The 16,484-nt window shown below is 36.7% G+C and overlaps 1 protein-coding gene and 1 long non-coding RNA gene across 15 annotated transcripts in view; both read left to right on the top strand.

The window, feature by feature from the left end:
* Positions 1-16,484, top strand: part of LOC145306864 (uncharacterized) — a 282,216-nt gene that overhangs the window by 149,109 nt on the left and 116,623 nt on the right. The window lies entirely within an intron of this gene.
* On the top strand, positions 8,221-9,069 carry LOC145307483 (uncharacterized). The gene is made up of 2 exons (XR_013875494.1): positions 8,221-8,350; positions 8,908-9,069. It is a non-coding gene; the product is annotated as an uncharacterized LOC145307483 (long non-coding RNA).

Genomic DNA, 16,484 nt, shown 5'->3' with positions numbered 1-16,484 from the left:
TTCAAATCTTGGCTCAACACTGCATCTTAACTAAAGTTGTTAAAAATGGTTAATGTCAGATGTGCAACATTAATAGAAAGAGAAGGGGAAATGCCTTGTCCAAAAACAGGAGCAAATCATTACAATGCACAGTTAGTACTTCCAGACAAAAATCATGCAATCAAATAGTTGGTGCCAAAAAATGGGGACAAATTTCAAATTGTTTTGGCGTGTGACTTCATACCCCCAACTCTTTTCTAGGGGGTTTCTTTCCTCCTTCCCTTTTCTTTCCCCTCACTTGTGACGTAAATAAACAGCCCCGTCAAATCAATTTAAAAATTGTCCCCATTTTTTGCACCAATACGTACAGCATTGTTGGTAGTGTATAAAGTGTTACTAGTACCCTGTGTGTTTGGACAGAAAAAGGATAGTATTGGCTCCCCTTAGTTATCCTTAAGCGATTAGTGGGGCATTTTTTTTTAAGAATCCACCTCTGATGTCAGCAGCCTTACTTGAAGAGGTATTTGAGGTAATGAAGCATTATATTTCAAATACAGATTTTAAGATTTTTAAGATTCAGGAATAACATATAACCAACAAGCAAACAAATTTAAAAATTGGTAATTTTTTCTTGCGGGATTTGTCCCAGCGATGAATATCCATTTGCCTCCGTGAGTTGAAAATAATAGTTGGAAATAGGATCAAATTTTCAGCTCATAAAATTAAATTTTAAGTGGGCACGCTAAATTTGGGGAAATGGGGGAATTACAGGGAAGAAAAGGGATAAGACAATGGACGATATTTTTCTACATCCCCCAAGGATGTTGAACCAAATTATTCATTTTGTATTTCAAAATTATTGGTTGAAAAGTTTAGTCACAAATAGTTTGGAATCAACTAAACATAATTCAAGAAAAGCATTTAATGTTTTTATAAAGTATTTATAAAACTTTGGGTACTAGTGTAATAGTTCCCCTCTAATATGGGTTCAATTCTCGGCCCCTTACCGCGTCATAACAAATGACATGAAAAGTTGTCAGGAAAATAGCTTAAAACCATAATTATAAAGTTTCCATGAAAAGACTAAACCAATTGGACTAACAATTTCCGAGATTTTTTTCTTCAGACAAAGAGCTTTATATTATAGGATAAATGCTACAGTACTAAAATAGGAATGCCTTGGCCTAAAACAGATAAAATTATCCATGATTTTGATCAAACCAAAAATTCACTTTGTCAGTCAGTGACCTGTCAGCCCGTAATGCTTTTGGGGAAATTTGTTTTTTTTTCGGCTTCTTTTAAAGATAGACAGCTGAAATTTTCAGTGGGGATTCCTTTGACATTTGCGTTTATAGAATATACTTGGTTTTGTCCGTCTTTCTGTCGGCCATGCTTCAAAAGAAATACACATCATATTCAAAAGGTTCCGTGATTTTCTTAGAGTTTTGCATATTCTCTCAATTTGTTATCTTTGCTATGACACCTGAACATCTGCTCAATAGCTTTAGTTAAGATAGAAAAAAAAATTTAAGAAAATCAATTTTTAGAACTCTTGAGTTTTAACAGCGATCTTAAGGAATAAGACAATAGACGATAAATTGATATGCAAAGTGCAAACCCAATGATGTTAAGAAACAAAATAACATTTTATTTCTGTATGTCAATTATTATTAGTTGAAAATCAATTCAATAAGTGTACCCAAAGTCTTTAAGCCAACGAATATAATAAAGTGGGTGTAAAAACTTATGGATATCAGCTTATTGACAGTCTAATGTCCCCTCCCTCCCTGTATTTGAAATGGACAGAGAGGGAGGGAACATTGGGATGCCTATCATACTAGTCCCCAAAGTTTTATAATAATATGTTCTTGTTTGTTGGCTTAACAACTTTGGGGACTTTTATTGAATTTTGATTGAAAGGTTTATTAAGTTAAACGTCTAAATGTTTCAATCACTAATTTTAATCTACAAAAGGGGTATTTCTATGCATCCTTATTGGGGATGTACATCGGCCATTGTCTTATCCCTTTAGATCCCTGTAAATGGGGCGAAGTGAAAATTCTTTGCAATAAACATAGAACAACAATGTAAAGAGGAAAATTGGCGGCAAAATATCTTGCAAATATGGACCTCATTTATTGGTTACTTCGTTCCTCCAGTAGGAGGGGAGGGGTTGTTGGTAAAGGGGTTGGATGGGGGAATCGTTATTTTAGCAAGCTGCAAGCATTCTTTATCAGAGTACATGAAAATCATGTGCAACATCCAATTAATAATACATCCAGTGTGGCACATCCACTTGTTGTCTTTTCTAGGGCCGGCCGATTTATCTTGGTAGGGTGGTGGTACCCTCCTCCAAAATAGTTAAAAACCTTCCCAGGACCTATGAGGAGATACATTTTAATAAGTGTAATGAGAACCATGTTGGTTCAGCGGTTAGTGAAATCTTCGGTACAAGCAGACACACACTGATCCTATTACTTTACTATATCCTCAGGCCTAGCTATTCTAATATTCAATTCTACAAAAAAAAGTCATGAAGCCTTTGTCAGTAAGGTGTTAGTATATCTTGTTTTTTTCATGTAACTGAAGAAGGGGTGGGTAAGAAGGGGAGGAAAAGGGGAAGGGGGTTGTGGAGAAATTTTCCTTTAGAATTGTTTGTCAGAATCGCATTCCCTTTTCTCTGTGTATCCTAAATTACATTTTAATATTTACATTCTCGGCACAATTTCTCTATGTAAAGTTCTATAATTTAAAAGTATTTGACAAATTTTGAATTAAAACAAATATTCTTAAATAGCTGACATTCTTTAATCAATTAAATTTCAATCAAAATTTTCAGCATTTGACTATCAATATACCTATAAATATTTATCTATCTATCTATATATATATCTATCCGTCTATCTATCTGTCTATCTATCTATCTTTCTATCTATCTATCTATATATATATATATATATATATATATATATATATATATATATATCTGTCTATCTATCTATCTATCTATCTATCTAATTTTCTATCTATAAAAAGTGTCAATTTTTGAAATAGATATGTCAAAAATTTATCTAAAATATTGACACATTTCCAAAGTCATACTAAGCCATGGCAATTTTTGTTGTCTTATTTTAATATTCACCAAAAATTGTATATAATTTGATACGATACATGATTTTTAGTAAGGCTTTGAACCGGTTCTTGTACAGCGGATTTTAATAAAAAAAATAATAAGAGAGTAAGAAATAAAAGAGATAGAAAGAAAGAAAGAGAGAGAGAGAGAGAGAGATTGAGATAGAGAGAGAGAGAGAGAGAGAGAGAGAGAGAAGGAGAGAGGGAGAGAGAGGTAGAAAGAGTAAAATGAGAGAAATGAAAGAGAACAAGGATGACAACATCCATAAAAGCGAAGCACTGAAACGGTAGGACAAACGGACATGGATACTTATATATTGTCAGAACTGAATAATCAAAATACACATGTATAAATGTCTAAGAGTCGAAGCAAAATTGTAAGTAAATTTGTTGAAAACTGCTTTACACAGGATAATGTTTATGGGCATACTTACATATTTAGGACTTGATTATAGAGTTGCTTCGCTTATAACATTATACTGTGGTGTCCCAGGAATCATTATACCAAAAATAAGATCAATCGGATGATTAGATCACATAAAAATTTGTTGTTAAAAAAGTAAAAAAATCAACATGTTTAAAATGGACGTACGGACATTCTGGTAATGATTATAGAGTTGCTTTCTGAATCGTGCCCAACTACTACAGGAATCACCATGCAAAATTTGAAATCGATAGGACAATTCTGACATGCCTAAATTAATGAAAAAAGCTATCCGTTACGGACGGACGGACGGACCGACCCTAATTATAGAAAAGCTTCGCTTTTAAAAAGAGAGAAAAAGATGTAGAGAGAAAGAAAGACACAAAAAAAGAGATAGAGAAAGAGAGAGTAATAAGATTAAAAAGCTCGGGTTATATGGTGAGAATTGTTTTTAGCAGCTACTCCATTATTAAAAACGTTCGTCCGTCTGTCCGTCCTTAAAAAACGGGAAACATTTTTTCGTATTCTATTAAAGATAGACACTGGACAGCTAACAACTGACGTATGAGGGGATGTACAGACAGACTGCGAATACAAGTATAGAGTAGCTCCGATACAATTTAATAATCAATAATCTAACAAAGTATTTCTAAAAAATACACATTTATTAAACATATAAAACTGGTTAGAAATAGGCAGATTAATGGGATTATTATTATAGGATATATTTATTATGATATATATATATTAAAGGCTCAGACGTCCTGTTTCTTAGTTAGGTAAGAAACGACGTACTTGAACACGTGGGAAATATAGATACCGCCAGCCTAGACTTATAGGCTTGTATCTAACCAAGTGCAGACGGGAGGAAGCGTATTCACTCTTTGGCCTGCAACAATCAACTAGCCCTCAACACAGCAGGATGGAGTATGGTGGCGGTTACAAGTGGAGGTCTGACTCAGCCAGAGAGTATAAGAATGTGAACAGGGATAAGGATACATAAACTTGGGTGTTGATTACCACACTTGCCCCCTCTGAGGGAATATGAAATATTCCCTCACAGTTGACCAGCACGCCGGCTTCTGCGGGTTGATGTGGTACTCGCAGGTTCTTCGATGGCAGCCATAGCCCTCTCTACGATATCCACAGGATTAGGTTCAGCGGGAGTAGGATTTTCTGGAGCTGCTGGAGGCTCTGGAGCAACAGCATTTTGGAGGGCTAACATGCCCTCGCAGGGAGCCGTGGCTACTGGATCTTCAGAGGCAGCGCCAGCCTGCGGATTAACAGGCAGATCAATTCCAGAAGGAAAGAGCTCATTGATTTGATTATCGAGCTCTGTGTCGCTGTTTTCCTCTGCAGGATCCAGGATCTCTGGATTGCCTTCTCTATCGGTGGGCCTGTACTCATCAGAGCACTCAGAACCGCCATAATGGGAGATCAACTCAACTCCATCATCATCTGGCCGGGGTACGTCCCCAGCGGGAAGAGACGCCTCTATTGGTGCCACATTCTGCCCAGGTACATTCATTACATTACAACGAGTATTAATATATTTAATTACCCTGTCGGAGTTTTGGTCCAACAGTCGACTAGTGGCCTCAATAACCGTGGTCATTCGTGATTTTAACTCAACGGTCGAGTCCTCAGAGACGGTGCGAATTTTGTCGCGCAAAGTTCTGCGGTTCCGCAGTAATTCTGCGGAAATTTCAATAAGGCGCTTGCCATGTTGTATATATGCTTTCTCAACAAATGAAGCATTGCTAGCAATTTTAGTTTCCAGACTTCTCTGGAAGGGGAGAAGAGCTTCCTCCATTGCTTCTTTTACAGTGGAGGATAGGACTTTTTTCCATTCCTCAGCGGTCACCCAAAAAGCCTTAGGCTCACTTTTGTTTTCTGCTAATGTTTCTTTCTTTTTAGGGGGTAGTGGAGGCGGTTGAATTTCCACCTTAGCCTTTTTGGCTACTGGCCCGCCGCTGCCTGTTGGTGTTGGCGGACGTTTTTCTACCGCTTTTGGGGCAGATTTTACGGCGACTACCTCCAATTCAGGTGAGGCATTACGTTTTGGCGGCGATTCCACCCGATTTTTTTGCGGTTCCCCTCCCCTATTTTGTTCCATTAGAGGCCTGGTTCTAGACCTGGCTTTATCAGAATATTCGTTGGCTTCTAAGTTTTTAGCCTGCCGCAATTTTTCTTGCAGGTCTAGGAGTTCCTTTGGAACCTCTTTTCTCGCTTGGCGGTAAACGTGGATTGACTTTGAGACGCATTGCAATTCACTGAGGTTTTCAGGGTTGCGCGGCGGTTTTACCCGCGGCTGGTACCTGTTTTCATCAGGTTCATAGTAGGCTTCCTCAGGGCCGCCCTGGGGATAGCCATGATTGCTGTCATAGTAATAGTCCTCTTCATTGTAAAAGGGTGCCTCTTCATATTCTCGACGGTATGAAGAGTGACCGGCCCCATGGGAGTGGTGAAAACCCCTTGAAAAATTCCGCCTGGGATATCCTAAAACAAAAATAATAAACTTAAAATTAAGGGTCATTAATTCCTTATACCGAATAAGGAAATATTTTTACAAAGACGACCTTTAGGGACGACAATTTTATAGGTATATATGCTTGATACAGGTCGTCCGTTTTTGAGGGGATTAGTTTTCCCCATTATTTGTAAAATCCCGCAATTCGTGCGTTTCACTCGTACCTCCTTCTTTGTACGCGTGAATTTTGGTGCAGGCTAATATGTAGATAATAAAAGCGACGCATAATAACGACCCTATTCCTGTAAGGATGGCTGCTACTACAAGCACTATATGATACCAAGTACTGGATAGAAAATCAACCACCTTATGATACGTTTGAATAAACCAGGAGTCAGTTATTTTTACTTCAAAATTATTGGAGTCTGCGGCAAGTTGGCTGAGGTATAATTCCTCGGTACTTTCTGAGAAATTAGTTTTTTCTAGGCTTTGCCAAGAATGATATAGAAATAAGCTAATCGGTTTATCCATAAGATATTGATTTACATTTAGTATTTGCATACCCTGCCCTTGATTACCAAGGAATTTTCCTTGGTACAAATGTAAGAAAATTGGATTTTCGGCACATTTAGTCGGGGTTAAATGGGTGGTATTAACCAATCTGCGTGAAAATGGGGATATTCCCATAGTCTTATTATTGACTGAAACCGAAAAATGATCCACAAAACAGGGTAAATTTTCTCCCAAAGAAACATTGATTTTAAGACTGTCGCACTGTATTACTAAATCCAGCTCACCGAGCGCCCTAACTAGTTTTTTACGATGAGTCTGAATACTGCTTTTAGACAGAAAATGGTTCTGTAAACAGCGAGTTTCGGGGACAATTAATTTGTTATATTGTTGGTAGGAATAGAAAATCTCTAGTGGTAGCATATCATCTTTTTCTTTAGAGTTTAAGAGTGGGAAATATGGTTTTATAGCATTTGTGAACCATACCATTAAGTTATCAATATTAGTTTTGTAATAAAATAATTCGGGAATTAGACTTTCAAAATGTTTTTTATCTTTAAGTTCTAGTGCTAGAGTAATTTGGGGATCGATCACTAGATATTTTTGGGTACCCTGTTCTCCTTCAAATGTAAACAATGAAATATTAAAAATGTCTACCGTTCGCCAAGGAGAAGTGAATTTTTGTGCGCTATCAGTTTTATCATCTGAGATAATTCTATCGTAGCCTAATCTCAGATTGTGATCTAAACAATTGTTTCCCACCCAGTGACTGCCCAGGTAACAGCCCGCTTTTGTTTGTAATAATTCAACAGGCTCAGCCTGGACCCCTATTTGTTTTTCCTCAAATGTCCCAGGGATAAAAATGCCGTTAATGTTTACGCCGTTCCCCTCGCAGGCGGGGTCGATGCCGTTAAGGATGTTGTTGGGGTAAGTAAGTGTCCCGTTTACCAGGAAACGCGTGTATGACATCTGGTGTTCATACACTGAGACTGATTTTCCTTCAAAGTTAAATATTTTAGTTTTGGACATGGTGTAACAGTCTTCATAAGTTACGAGGTTCGGTATCTCGACGAGTGCAGGAGCAGCGAGGTGTATGTGGCTATATCTGCCACAATACCAGTAATGAGTACTGGTTCGGAGGTGGCAACGAATTCCAGGTATAATTTTTCTTTCAACCTTTTGCAGCAGGTGAAATTGTTTTTGTTCAATATTAGTAATATTAAGAAACGCAGCGCATTCAGAGATTTTCAAACGCGGATTTTCGTTTGCTACACATTGAGTCGCATCTATTTGTATTATTTCGGACGCATTTGATTTTGCCAAAATAATAAAAAGCCCCAAGAATCCCAAAATAAATTTACCTCGAGCTCCTGGTGCCTTTGCCAAATGATGCTGCATTTTATTTTTATGCTTCTTGTTTTTCTCTGAAATATGTTAATTAGTTAGTTTTAACATATATTTTTTTTGTTTATTTTCGTTATTATACATACGTAAATTAAGCTATATACATTTGCCACCTTGGTTTTATATAATACATTTATATACATTTTATTTTTTCCTTTTAATTGGGTTATGCAGTCCGATTTGGACATGTATGCGGTTATCCCCCCCTTGTGACCTAGTTTTTCTTTCTTCTTCTAATATATACTTTGGTACTATGCTTTGTTTGTTAACGTTAATAACCTTTTCAGGGCTGGATTGTTTGGGTCTTTGTGCGAAGAAAGAAGCCTCGGACGGGACGGTTTCTTCCAAGAAACTATTTTCGACGTGAATTTGAGGACCGGATGACCGATCTGCGCCAGGGGGTTCTTGGTCTATGGGCTGTGACTCAAATGGTGAGTTTTTTTCCATTATATCCCCTCCCCCATCACAATCCACCTCCCCCTGGGGTAAATCCTGACTAGTTTCAGGGTTTCCTTCTATAAAATCGTCACCATCGTTATCTAGGTAGGTAAAATCGTCATTTTCCATACCTTTATTATCGTTTAATTCGGTTTGCCCGGTATTATCTATTCCTAAGGTTATTTCCTCAGACGGGACGATTTCCTCAATAGGAAAGACGTTAAAGGAAAGTGTTTCCCCCAATAATTCTACTTTAGAATCAATTTTCCGTATTTTATCTCTACTAACAACTTGGTTAGTTTTTATTGGATTTGATCCAAAGGGACTGAGCTCAAAAAGGGCTTCTGAGAATTTTTTTTGTTACAATAAAAGGACCCCCATAGAAAGATTGCAATTTTTTACTGACCCCTATTTTGACTAGGTTAAAAAATGCAAAAACCACGTCGTTAACGAAAAGGGGAGATGAAGCCTTCCTAGATTTATTTTGAAACTCTAAATAAATCTTAGATTTTTTGGAAACCTGTGCAATAATTTCTTCCAAATTTTTTAGGTAGTTCAAGTAAGATCTGCAGTCAATGTCCTGCCTCTTCTGCAAGATTGGAGAAAAGAAATCGAGATTGAGAGTTGGTTGCCTGCCGAACATGAGGTAATAAGGCGTATACCCCGTTCTTCTAGACGTACTAGAGTTAATTACAAAAGTGGTCAAGGCTAATTTTCTTGCCCAGTCTTTACTTTCAAATCGGTCATCGGATCTTAGACCTGCATAAATGCTTTGATTATGCCTTTCACATGGGTTACTATTAGGGTTTCTTGGGGGAATAAGTTTAGTTTCGATACCTAGTTCATCCATAACCTTTTTGAAAACTTCCCCAGTAAAATTTGTTCCCCTGTCACTTCTCAATGACCGAAATAAGCCGTAGATGGGTACCACCTGTTCAAGGATGACCTTCACCGTGCTTTCCACGGTGGCGTCCTTGATGGGGTGGGCGATAATATACCTAGAGAATAGATCAACCAGTATAAATATGTAACGGACATGTTGTCCTTGAAAATAGTTAGGGGTTAAAGGACCGATAAGGTCTACTGACACCTGGCCAAAAATCTCGTGACTAATGGCTGAATGGGTGATAGGTTGCTTGTGTTTAGGTACCTGTCCTATTTTTCTTAGGCAGGTAATACAATTTTTAATGCGTGATTCGACAAATTTATTAATTCCTACAAGGAAGAATCTTTCATTTATCTTGCGTGTTGTTTCGTTAACCCCCTTGTGACCTATACTATTATTATGTGCCAATTCAAAAACTTTATTATATAATCCAATGGGTACGACGGGTCTTTCAATGAATGTTCCATTGCTAAGAGGTTGTCTAAATATTATAAGTCCTTCCATAACGTATAAATGTTCTATTAATTTAAAAAGGACCTCTTTCCGGCCGGTTAGTTCAGCTTTTTCAAAGCTTGACAACTTCTTTTTTTCGAATATCCACCTACGAATTTCAGATAATACTTGATCTTTTTGTGTTTCAGATTGCCAAACATTGTTCACACCAACTTCAGAAGCCGAATGTAACTCAAAAATCTGGTCTTGGTATGGGCAATCCTGTTCATAAGGATCCAAGGTAAACGAGCTAGTACATTTTTCACAATCGGTTTCCTTATGTTCTTTGCATAAAAATTGCCCTCTAGATAAATTATCGGCATTACAATGGTCCCTACCCTTTCGATGAATTACTGTAAAGTCAAAACTTTGGATGAAGTAAATCCATCTTACAGTTACACCATTTATTGTTCCTTTTTGCCATTTTTTGTAATGAACTAAGGAAATCGAATCTGTACGCACAATAAAGTTTCTGAATCTTAAATAATGAAGAAAGGTTTTAAGAACAAATACTAGACATGCTAATTCACCTTTATAACTTGGGTAATTTTTCTCTGCCCCGTTACATTTTTTGGAACATATTCCAATAATTCTTTCTACCCCCCCTTGATTTTGGCTGAGAATTCCAGCGAAATAACTCGTAGAAAAATCTACGTCTACTATAAAGGGGTTAGGATTATCCCACTGGGGGTAGCCTTTACTTATAGAATTTGAGAACATATTTATGAAATTTTCCCAATCTTTTGATAGGGAATCGGTCCATTCGATAATTTTATCATTTCTGTGTTCATCTAGGGTACAAGAATTTTTCGCATAGGATGGGAAATAGGCCCTATAATAATTGGAGAAGCCCAGGAAACGCTGGAGTTCCTTGCCTGTCCTGGGCCTGCTCCAATTTTTAATTTGTTCTAAATATTCGGGGTTCATTTTAAGTCCTTGGGAACTGACTATATGACCTAAATATGTACATTCGGATGTGAAAAATTTACATTTGGCTAGATTTAACTTAAGTTTTGCTATTTTTAGGACTCCGAAGAGTTTTCTGAGATGTTTCAGATGTTCCTCAACATTCTTTGAGAATATAATAAGATCATCAAGGTAAGATATTATAAATTCATATAAGCCAGGGATAAGGGTTAGGACTTTGTCCATCAAGTGGCAGAAAACACTTGGCGCGTTACACAGTCCAAACGGCAGTTTCTTAAAAAGATACTGCCTGTTAAGGGCTGTGAACGCGGTCAAGTGTTTACTTTCCTTCGAAATGGCTAGCGCATGGAATGCGCTAGTCAGATCGAGGGTGGTAAATACATTACCAGTGCCTAATTTTTCTAAATTACTAGAAATCAGGGGAAGGGGCCAATTAATTTTTCGTGTTACACTATTAAGCGCACGAAAGTCGATAACGAACCTAAGCTTGCCTTCCCCCCCAGCCGTCGGTTTTTTCTTTACCGCAAAGATTGGGGAGGACCACTCGCTGTAGCCCTCCTCAATGACGCCCCCCCTTAGCCAATTTTCAATTTGTTCTTTTAATTTGGCTTCGTATAATGGGTTTAACTGAATGTTTCTAGCCTTAATAGGTTTAGCCCCGGGGATCAAGTCTATTTTATACTGTAAGAGGTCACAGTTACCGATATCAGCATCATCAGCCGAAAATATATCAAAATGATCAAGGCATAATTTTACTACCTTTTCCTTCATCCCTGGGTTGTTTTTGATAAGATCACTATTTTCTAAATCTAATTTTTCTTTAATGAATTTAATTCTTTTAAGAAGTGTAGTTCCTGATAATTCATTTATTTGATTAATACTTTTATTGCAGGAATTTGGGGGATCTGATTCGAATTCAAAGCAATATCCAACTTTAACGTTATCCAATAAGGTAATATTTTTTCCTGCTAAATTAACAAAATTTACCCAACATTCTCCTTTCTCATTTACATTATAAATACCCTCCATAAGCATTAAGCCGTTATGGCTTGTCATTTTAGAATTATTTGGGGATATATACAGCTTCCTATTTTTCTGATGAATAGGAATTGTTATCATTGTTGTATTCCCCCCCGGCAAGAATGTTGTTTTCTTTGCTAATTTTACGCATGTTTTATTTTGTTTTAATGTCCCAGTACCCCCCTTGTTACTCCAATTTATTCCCGGGATAAGGGAGTTTTGTTCCGTATGAACATTACTTGTAGGAATTAGGGGTATGTTTTTACTTTCTTCAACTATATTAATTGTTGAATTTTCTATGGGGATTTGCTCGCCATTGGGGAGCTCAAAGGAGAACTTATCTAATAATAAATTAATTCGATTAACTTTGAGAAATTCATATCCTAGATTTATAATTTTAGACGTCGTTTCAGGGATGTAAAACGTTTCTTCGAATATTTTATCTGACCCATCAAAGCTGAATTTTAAACTTACATGTCCTATGATATTTACTGGTTTTAAATCTACAGACAGAGCGCTAAGATTGGCGGGGGTGAATGTGATTTTATTATCATCTAAAATTTCTCTTGAAATAAGGGACCTAAAGTTATTTCCTGTATCCACTAAAGCGGTTTGCAGGAATTCCCCCCCCACGGGATTAAGAACTTTTAGTTTTGCACAGATAGGCATTATAAAATAAATTATATTTTTAGTCGAAGCCTAAGATGCATATTTTCCAAGATCCCCACCTCAGCGGTTAGGCGATGGTAATCCTCACACAGAGACTTCCTGTGTTCCAGGTATAGTTGTCTGTCGAAATTTTTTAAATAATAAAATGTTTTAACAATATGGTTAATTGTTAAAATAATTTTGTATAGCTTTCTGGGTTTCATTAAGTTTTTATCAAGCGCTTTTCAGCTCCAGAAATGTCTCAATAAGCATGAGAATGTTAATAGTTCTAAAGAAACTACTTAATTTTTATACGGGTCCTTATTTATATACTTGGATATAGGATAGAATCCTATCGGAATATAACTGAACTAAAAAGTTTTAAAGGATTGAAGGGCTACAAAGTAGCTTAAAAATAAGTGTTCAGCTTGCAACTAACAAGACATTAAAAACAGACTGACTTATTTTTTGACTTACATCTGTATTTATACAAAATATAGTGTCATTAGTCAGTATCTGATTCACGATACAAATAATTTAAAGTTAGCGCTAAATTATAGCTCAAAAATTATTAGATATGGTTAATATAATAAAGAGGGTCAATGATGACTGGTTTATTATTCTGATATTGTTAGTATTTATACTTAATTTTTCCACCTATGGGGTACAACAAGCTTATATAATTACTAGAGTATAATTAATGCTGAAATCAGCTTAAAAAAATAGGATGTGGTTTGTAGTAACTGCTTTAGTAGTAACTGGCCTCGATTAATAATGTGCATTCACTTTTATATAGACTTTTTATTCCACTGGTAATCCTAGCGGAAGCTAATAGAACTAACTTTATTTCATTCTGCTAGTAATCCTAGCGGAAAATAATTTAATCAAAATGTTTTAACACATCTCAAGTGATTAAAGATTTTAATTTTTAAATGCTGCTTGATTGCAGCTCAAAAATGAGTAAATGATAACAACAAAGAACTGAAGGACAACTGAATTAGATTTGAAAATTTGCTTGTATTTATACAGATTTTCCATAGACCCCCCCCTACTTAACTTTATCATTTACTTATACGGACCGCGGTAGCATTCTAGGCGACATCTTTCGGATACATAATAAATTAAATATAGTTCTATTATTGTCACTGTACAAAATGCAATAATATGTATCCATATGGATAAGTTAATATACATAATTGCTGAGATATTTCAGCTACAAAAATCAGAGGCTAAGAGTGAGCAACTCTCAGATAAAATTGATACTGAGGGTTCAACTCAAAAATCATTGTTTATATACAGATAATTCGCTTAAGTTCCCCTAGCGGTTAAAACTGAACTAGAATGTTTTAGATTCTACTATATATACATTCAAAATATACGATATTTACATATTAGATAAGTCATGCGATATTAAAAATAAATACTACTAAATAGAAAATAGGTATTCACTTATTAGCTTCTTGATAAAGACTATTAGATTTAAAAAATGGAAATATTAAGTGCATGTGAAATGCTCCTCAGGTTACTTCCCTATTTCCCCCAATTTCCTGTATCAGCTACATTTGGATAGGGAAAGGTGGGGGAGGAGTTTATTTTGTGTTGCTTAGTCAGACTTAATAACAATAATTTGTTTTATTTTTTCGCGCCAAAGCATTGCTTGGCAAGGGGTATTTGATATTAAGGAATTTGCAAGCTTAGCTTGGCATGGGATATTTTGTTTATCTTTCATATCAAAATATGAAACTCATTCAGCAAATTTTTATTTTCTGGGATAGGGACAATTAATATCGCATAAATCCATTTTTATATTTAGAGGACGTGATTTTTAACAATCGCTTGAACATATTTATCTATTTCAGATTCTTCGCTGGCTTCCTGATCCATTTGGTTGATAGTTTTACGCGCATACTGCTCAGGTATTTTATTACTATTACTTGGAGCTTTTCTGGGCGTGAATTTACTTCGTGTTTTACCAAAGCGGGACTCAGGATTTGGGGGCTCCCCAGCTTTCTTTTTGTTGCAATTTTGCACTACATGGCCAGGGATATTACAATGCCAGCATTTAATATTTTTACTCCTCGCATTAAAGGCTCCTATAACGCCCTCGATTTGATCCCAAGCAATAGGATCATCCTCATGGTCTACCCAAGAAGGAACCTCGTCAGGTTCTTCGGTTAAGTTTTCCTTATACATTGCCGTGTTAGTGGGGATATTATCTTCGATAATACTTATTATGGGTTGTTTTTTCGTTTCCGCAGAATTTTTAGGTAGGAACATTTCCATGGCTTGAGAATAGCAAGCAGAAAGGTTTTCCTTGCTAATATGGCCAGACCCATCCCAGTTAACGTATCTCTGTCCGAGATTAATAAGTTTATTTAAGTAAGCGTTGTAATCGTCCAAAAATTGCATGCTCTCAACATAATTGGCCATGTCTATGGCAAGGTTGGTATACAGCAGATTTTTGCTAACGTTAAGATAGAATTCTTTCCACTTCTTTTTAGGTATGAGACCAGGATTCATGAGTTTGAACACCCTAAGTTTGTTTTCAAAATAGGTGTCAAGGGGTTGATTAGTCTCCTGTTTTAGGTTGTAGAAGTACTGAGAGGCTACTTCTGGATCCGAGAAAGGAGTGACCAGCCTCCTAATCATCAGGTAATAACTTAAAGCAGATAAGGCCTGATTTCTTTCAGGCGTAATTAAGTCTCCTAATCGTTCACCTCTAGAGTCATAAATTCGCTGGTATAAAATATCCTTAAAAAGGATTGGGTCACAGATTCTATATGTCTTTGCAACCCTCCACATATTAGAAAAGAAGTTATCAAAGTCAGCCCTACCGTCCCACCTAGGGGCATCCCTCGCAAAATCGGAATCCCATTTTTGTCCCTTAATAAAGCATTCTTTAATAAAGTCATCGTCGGCGGCGCTAGTTGTTGCCGTTGCGGCTGCGCCTGTGTTTGGCGTATTTCTTGTGGAGGGTCTATTTGCTACACTGGGTGCAGACCTTGTAGTTTTACGGAGGGGTTCTAACGACTTAATCCTATCAGGGATAAAGGGAATCCTTTCTAGCAAGGTTTTTTCATATTCGGTTAGAGAAGTTTCTCTTACATTCATCCAATTATCATTATCCGCCGGACCTATAAAGCCTACAATTGAATAGGCCATACAACCTGGGGCTGTCATCCTATCCTTGGCGACCCATTCAACCACGTTTATCTTTTGCTGGACCGATATACGGTCATAAAAAGTGGCATTAATTGAATCATCACCTATGGTGTTAAAATGAGTCATATTAAGACTTTCGTTTAGCGTTTTTTCCGCAAACAATGGGCCAAGATTTCCGTCCGCTGGGAGTTTTGATACTCTGCGTTTTAGATCTAAAATGTCGGTATCGGCTAATAATCTGCGATGTGATTCTGTGTCTTTAAACCCTGCCCATTTTGTTTCTAATTCGAGCTGCATAATCTCGGATTCTTGTTTTATTAAATCTCTATAATGTGCCGAATATTCGTTTAACTTATCATTTAACGCTTCCGATATGAGATCTTTGATTTTTTCAGGGGAAAGCGGGTCAGCCTGCTGCTGCTGCTGCTGCTGCTGCTGCGAGGTACCTTGGACGGCCGGAGCCGGCGGAGGCGGCGGTTTTTGTTTATCATCATTTTTCTTATCGGTCATGGTGCTGGAGTGTAGTGTTCGTTAACACTGATTTGTCTACCACGAAACTTTTTAAGAACTTGGGAATATCCCTTTCTTCCTGTTTTAAGGAGAAAATATGGAAATGTGTGAAATTAAATACTAGTGTGAAAATAAAAGGCGGGTTCCTTTTTATCTTTATTTGGCAGTTTGCCACGAAATAATTATTATGAATATTCTGTAACAAATTGTTACTGTAAACCGTTTCCGTGAATAAACTTAGTTATCAGGAAAATATTAATTTCACTTTGCAATCGAAGCTACTTTACAATTTAATTTTGTCTGTACGCTAATTATCCAAACCTTCCCCCCTCAAAAAATGAGTGGTAGACAAGACTGCGCCAAAATGACGTATGAGGGGATGTACAGACAGACTGCGAATACAAGTATAGAGTAGCTCCGATACAATTTAATAATCAATAATCTAACAAAGTATTTCTAAAAAATACACATTTATTAAACAT

The sequence above is a fragment of the Acartia tonsa genome, chromosome 15 (assembly GCF_053477335.1).
Source record: "Acartia tonsa isolate MP-2025a chromosome 15, ASM5347733v1, whole genome shotgun sequence".
Taxonomy (NCBI): domain Eukaryota; kingdom Metazoa; phylum Arthropoda; class Copepoda; order Calanoida; family Acartiidae; genus Acartia; species Acartia tonsa.
The sequence above is the reverse complement of the archived record's forward strand: the minus strand, read 5'-3'. Positions and strand labels throughout refer to the sequence as shown.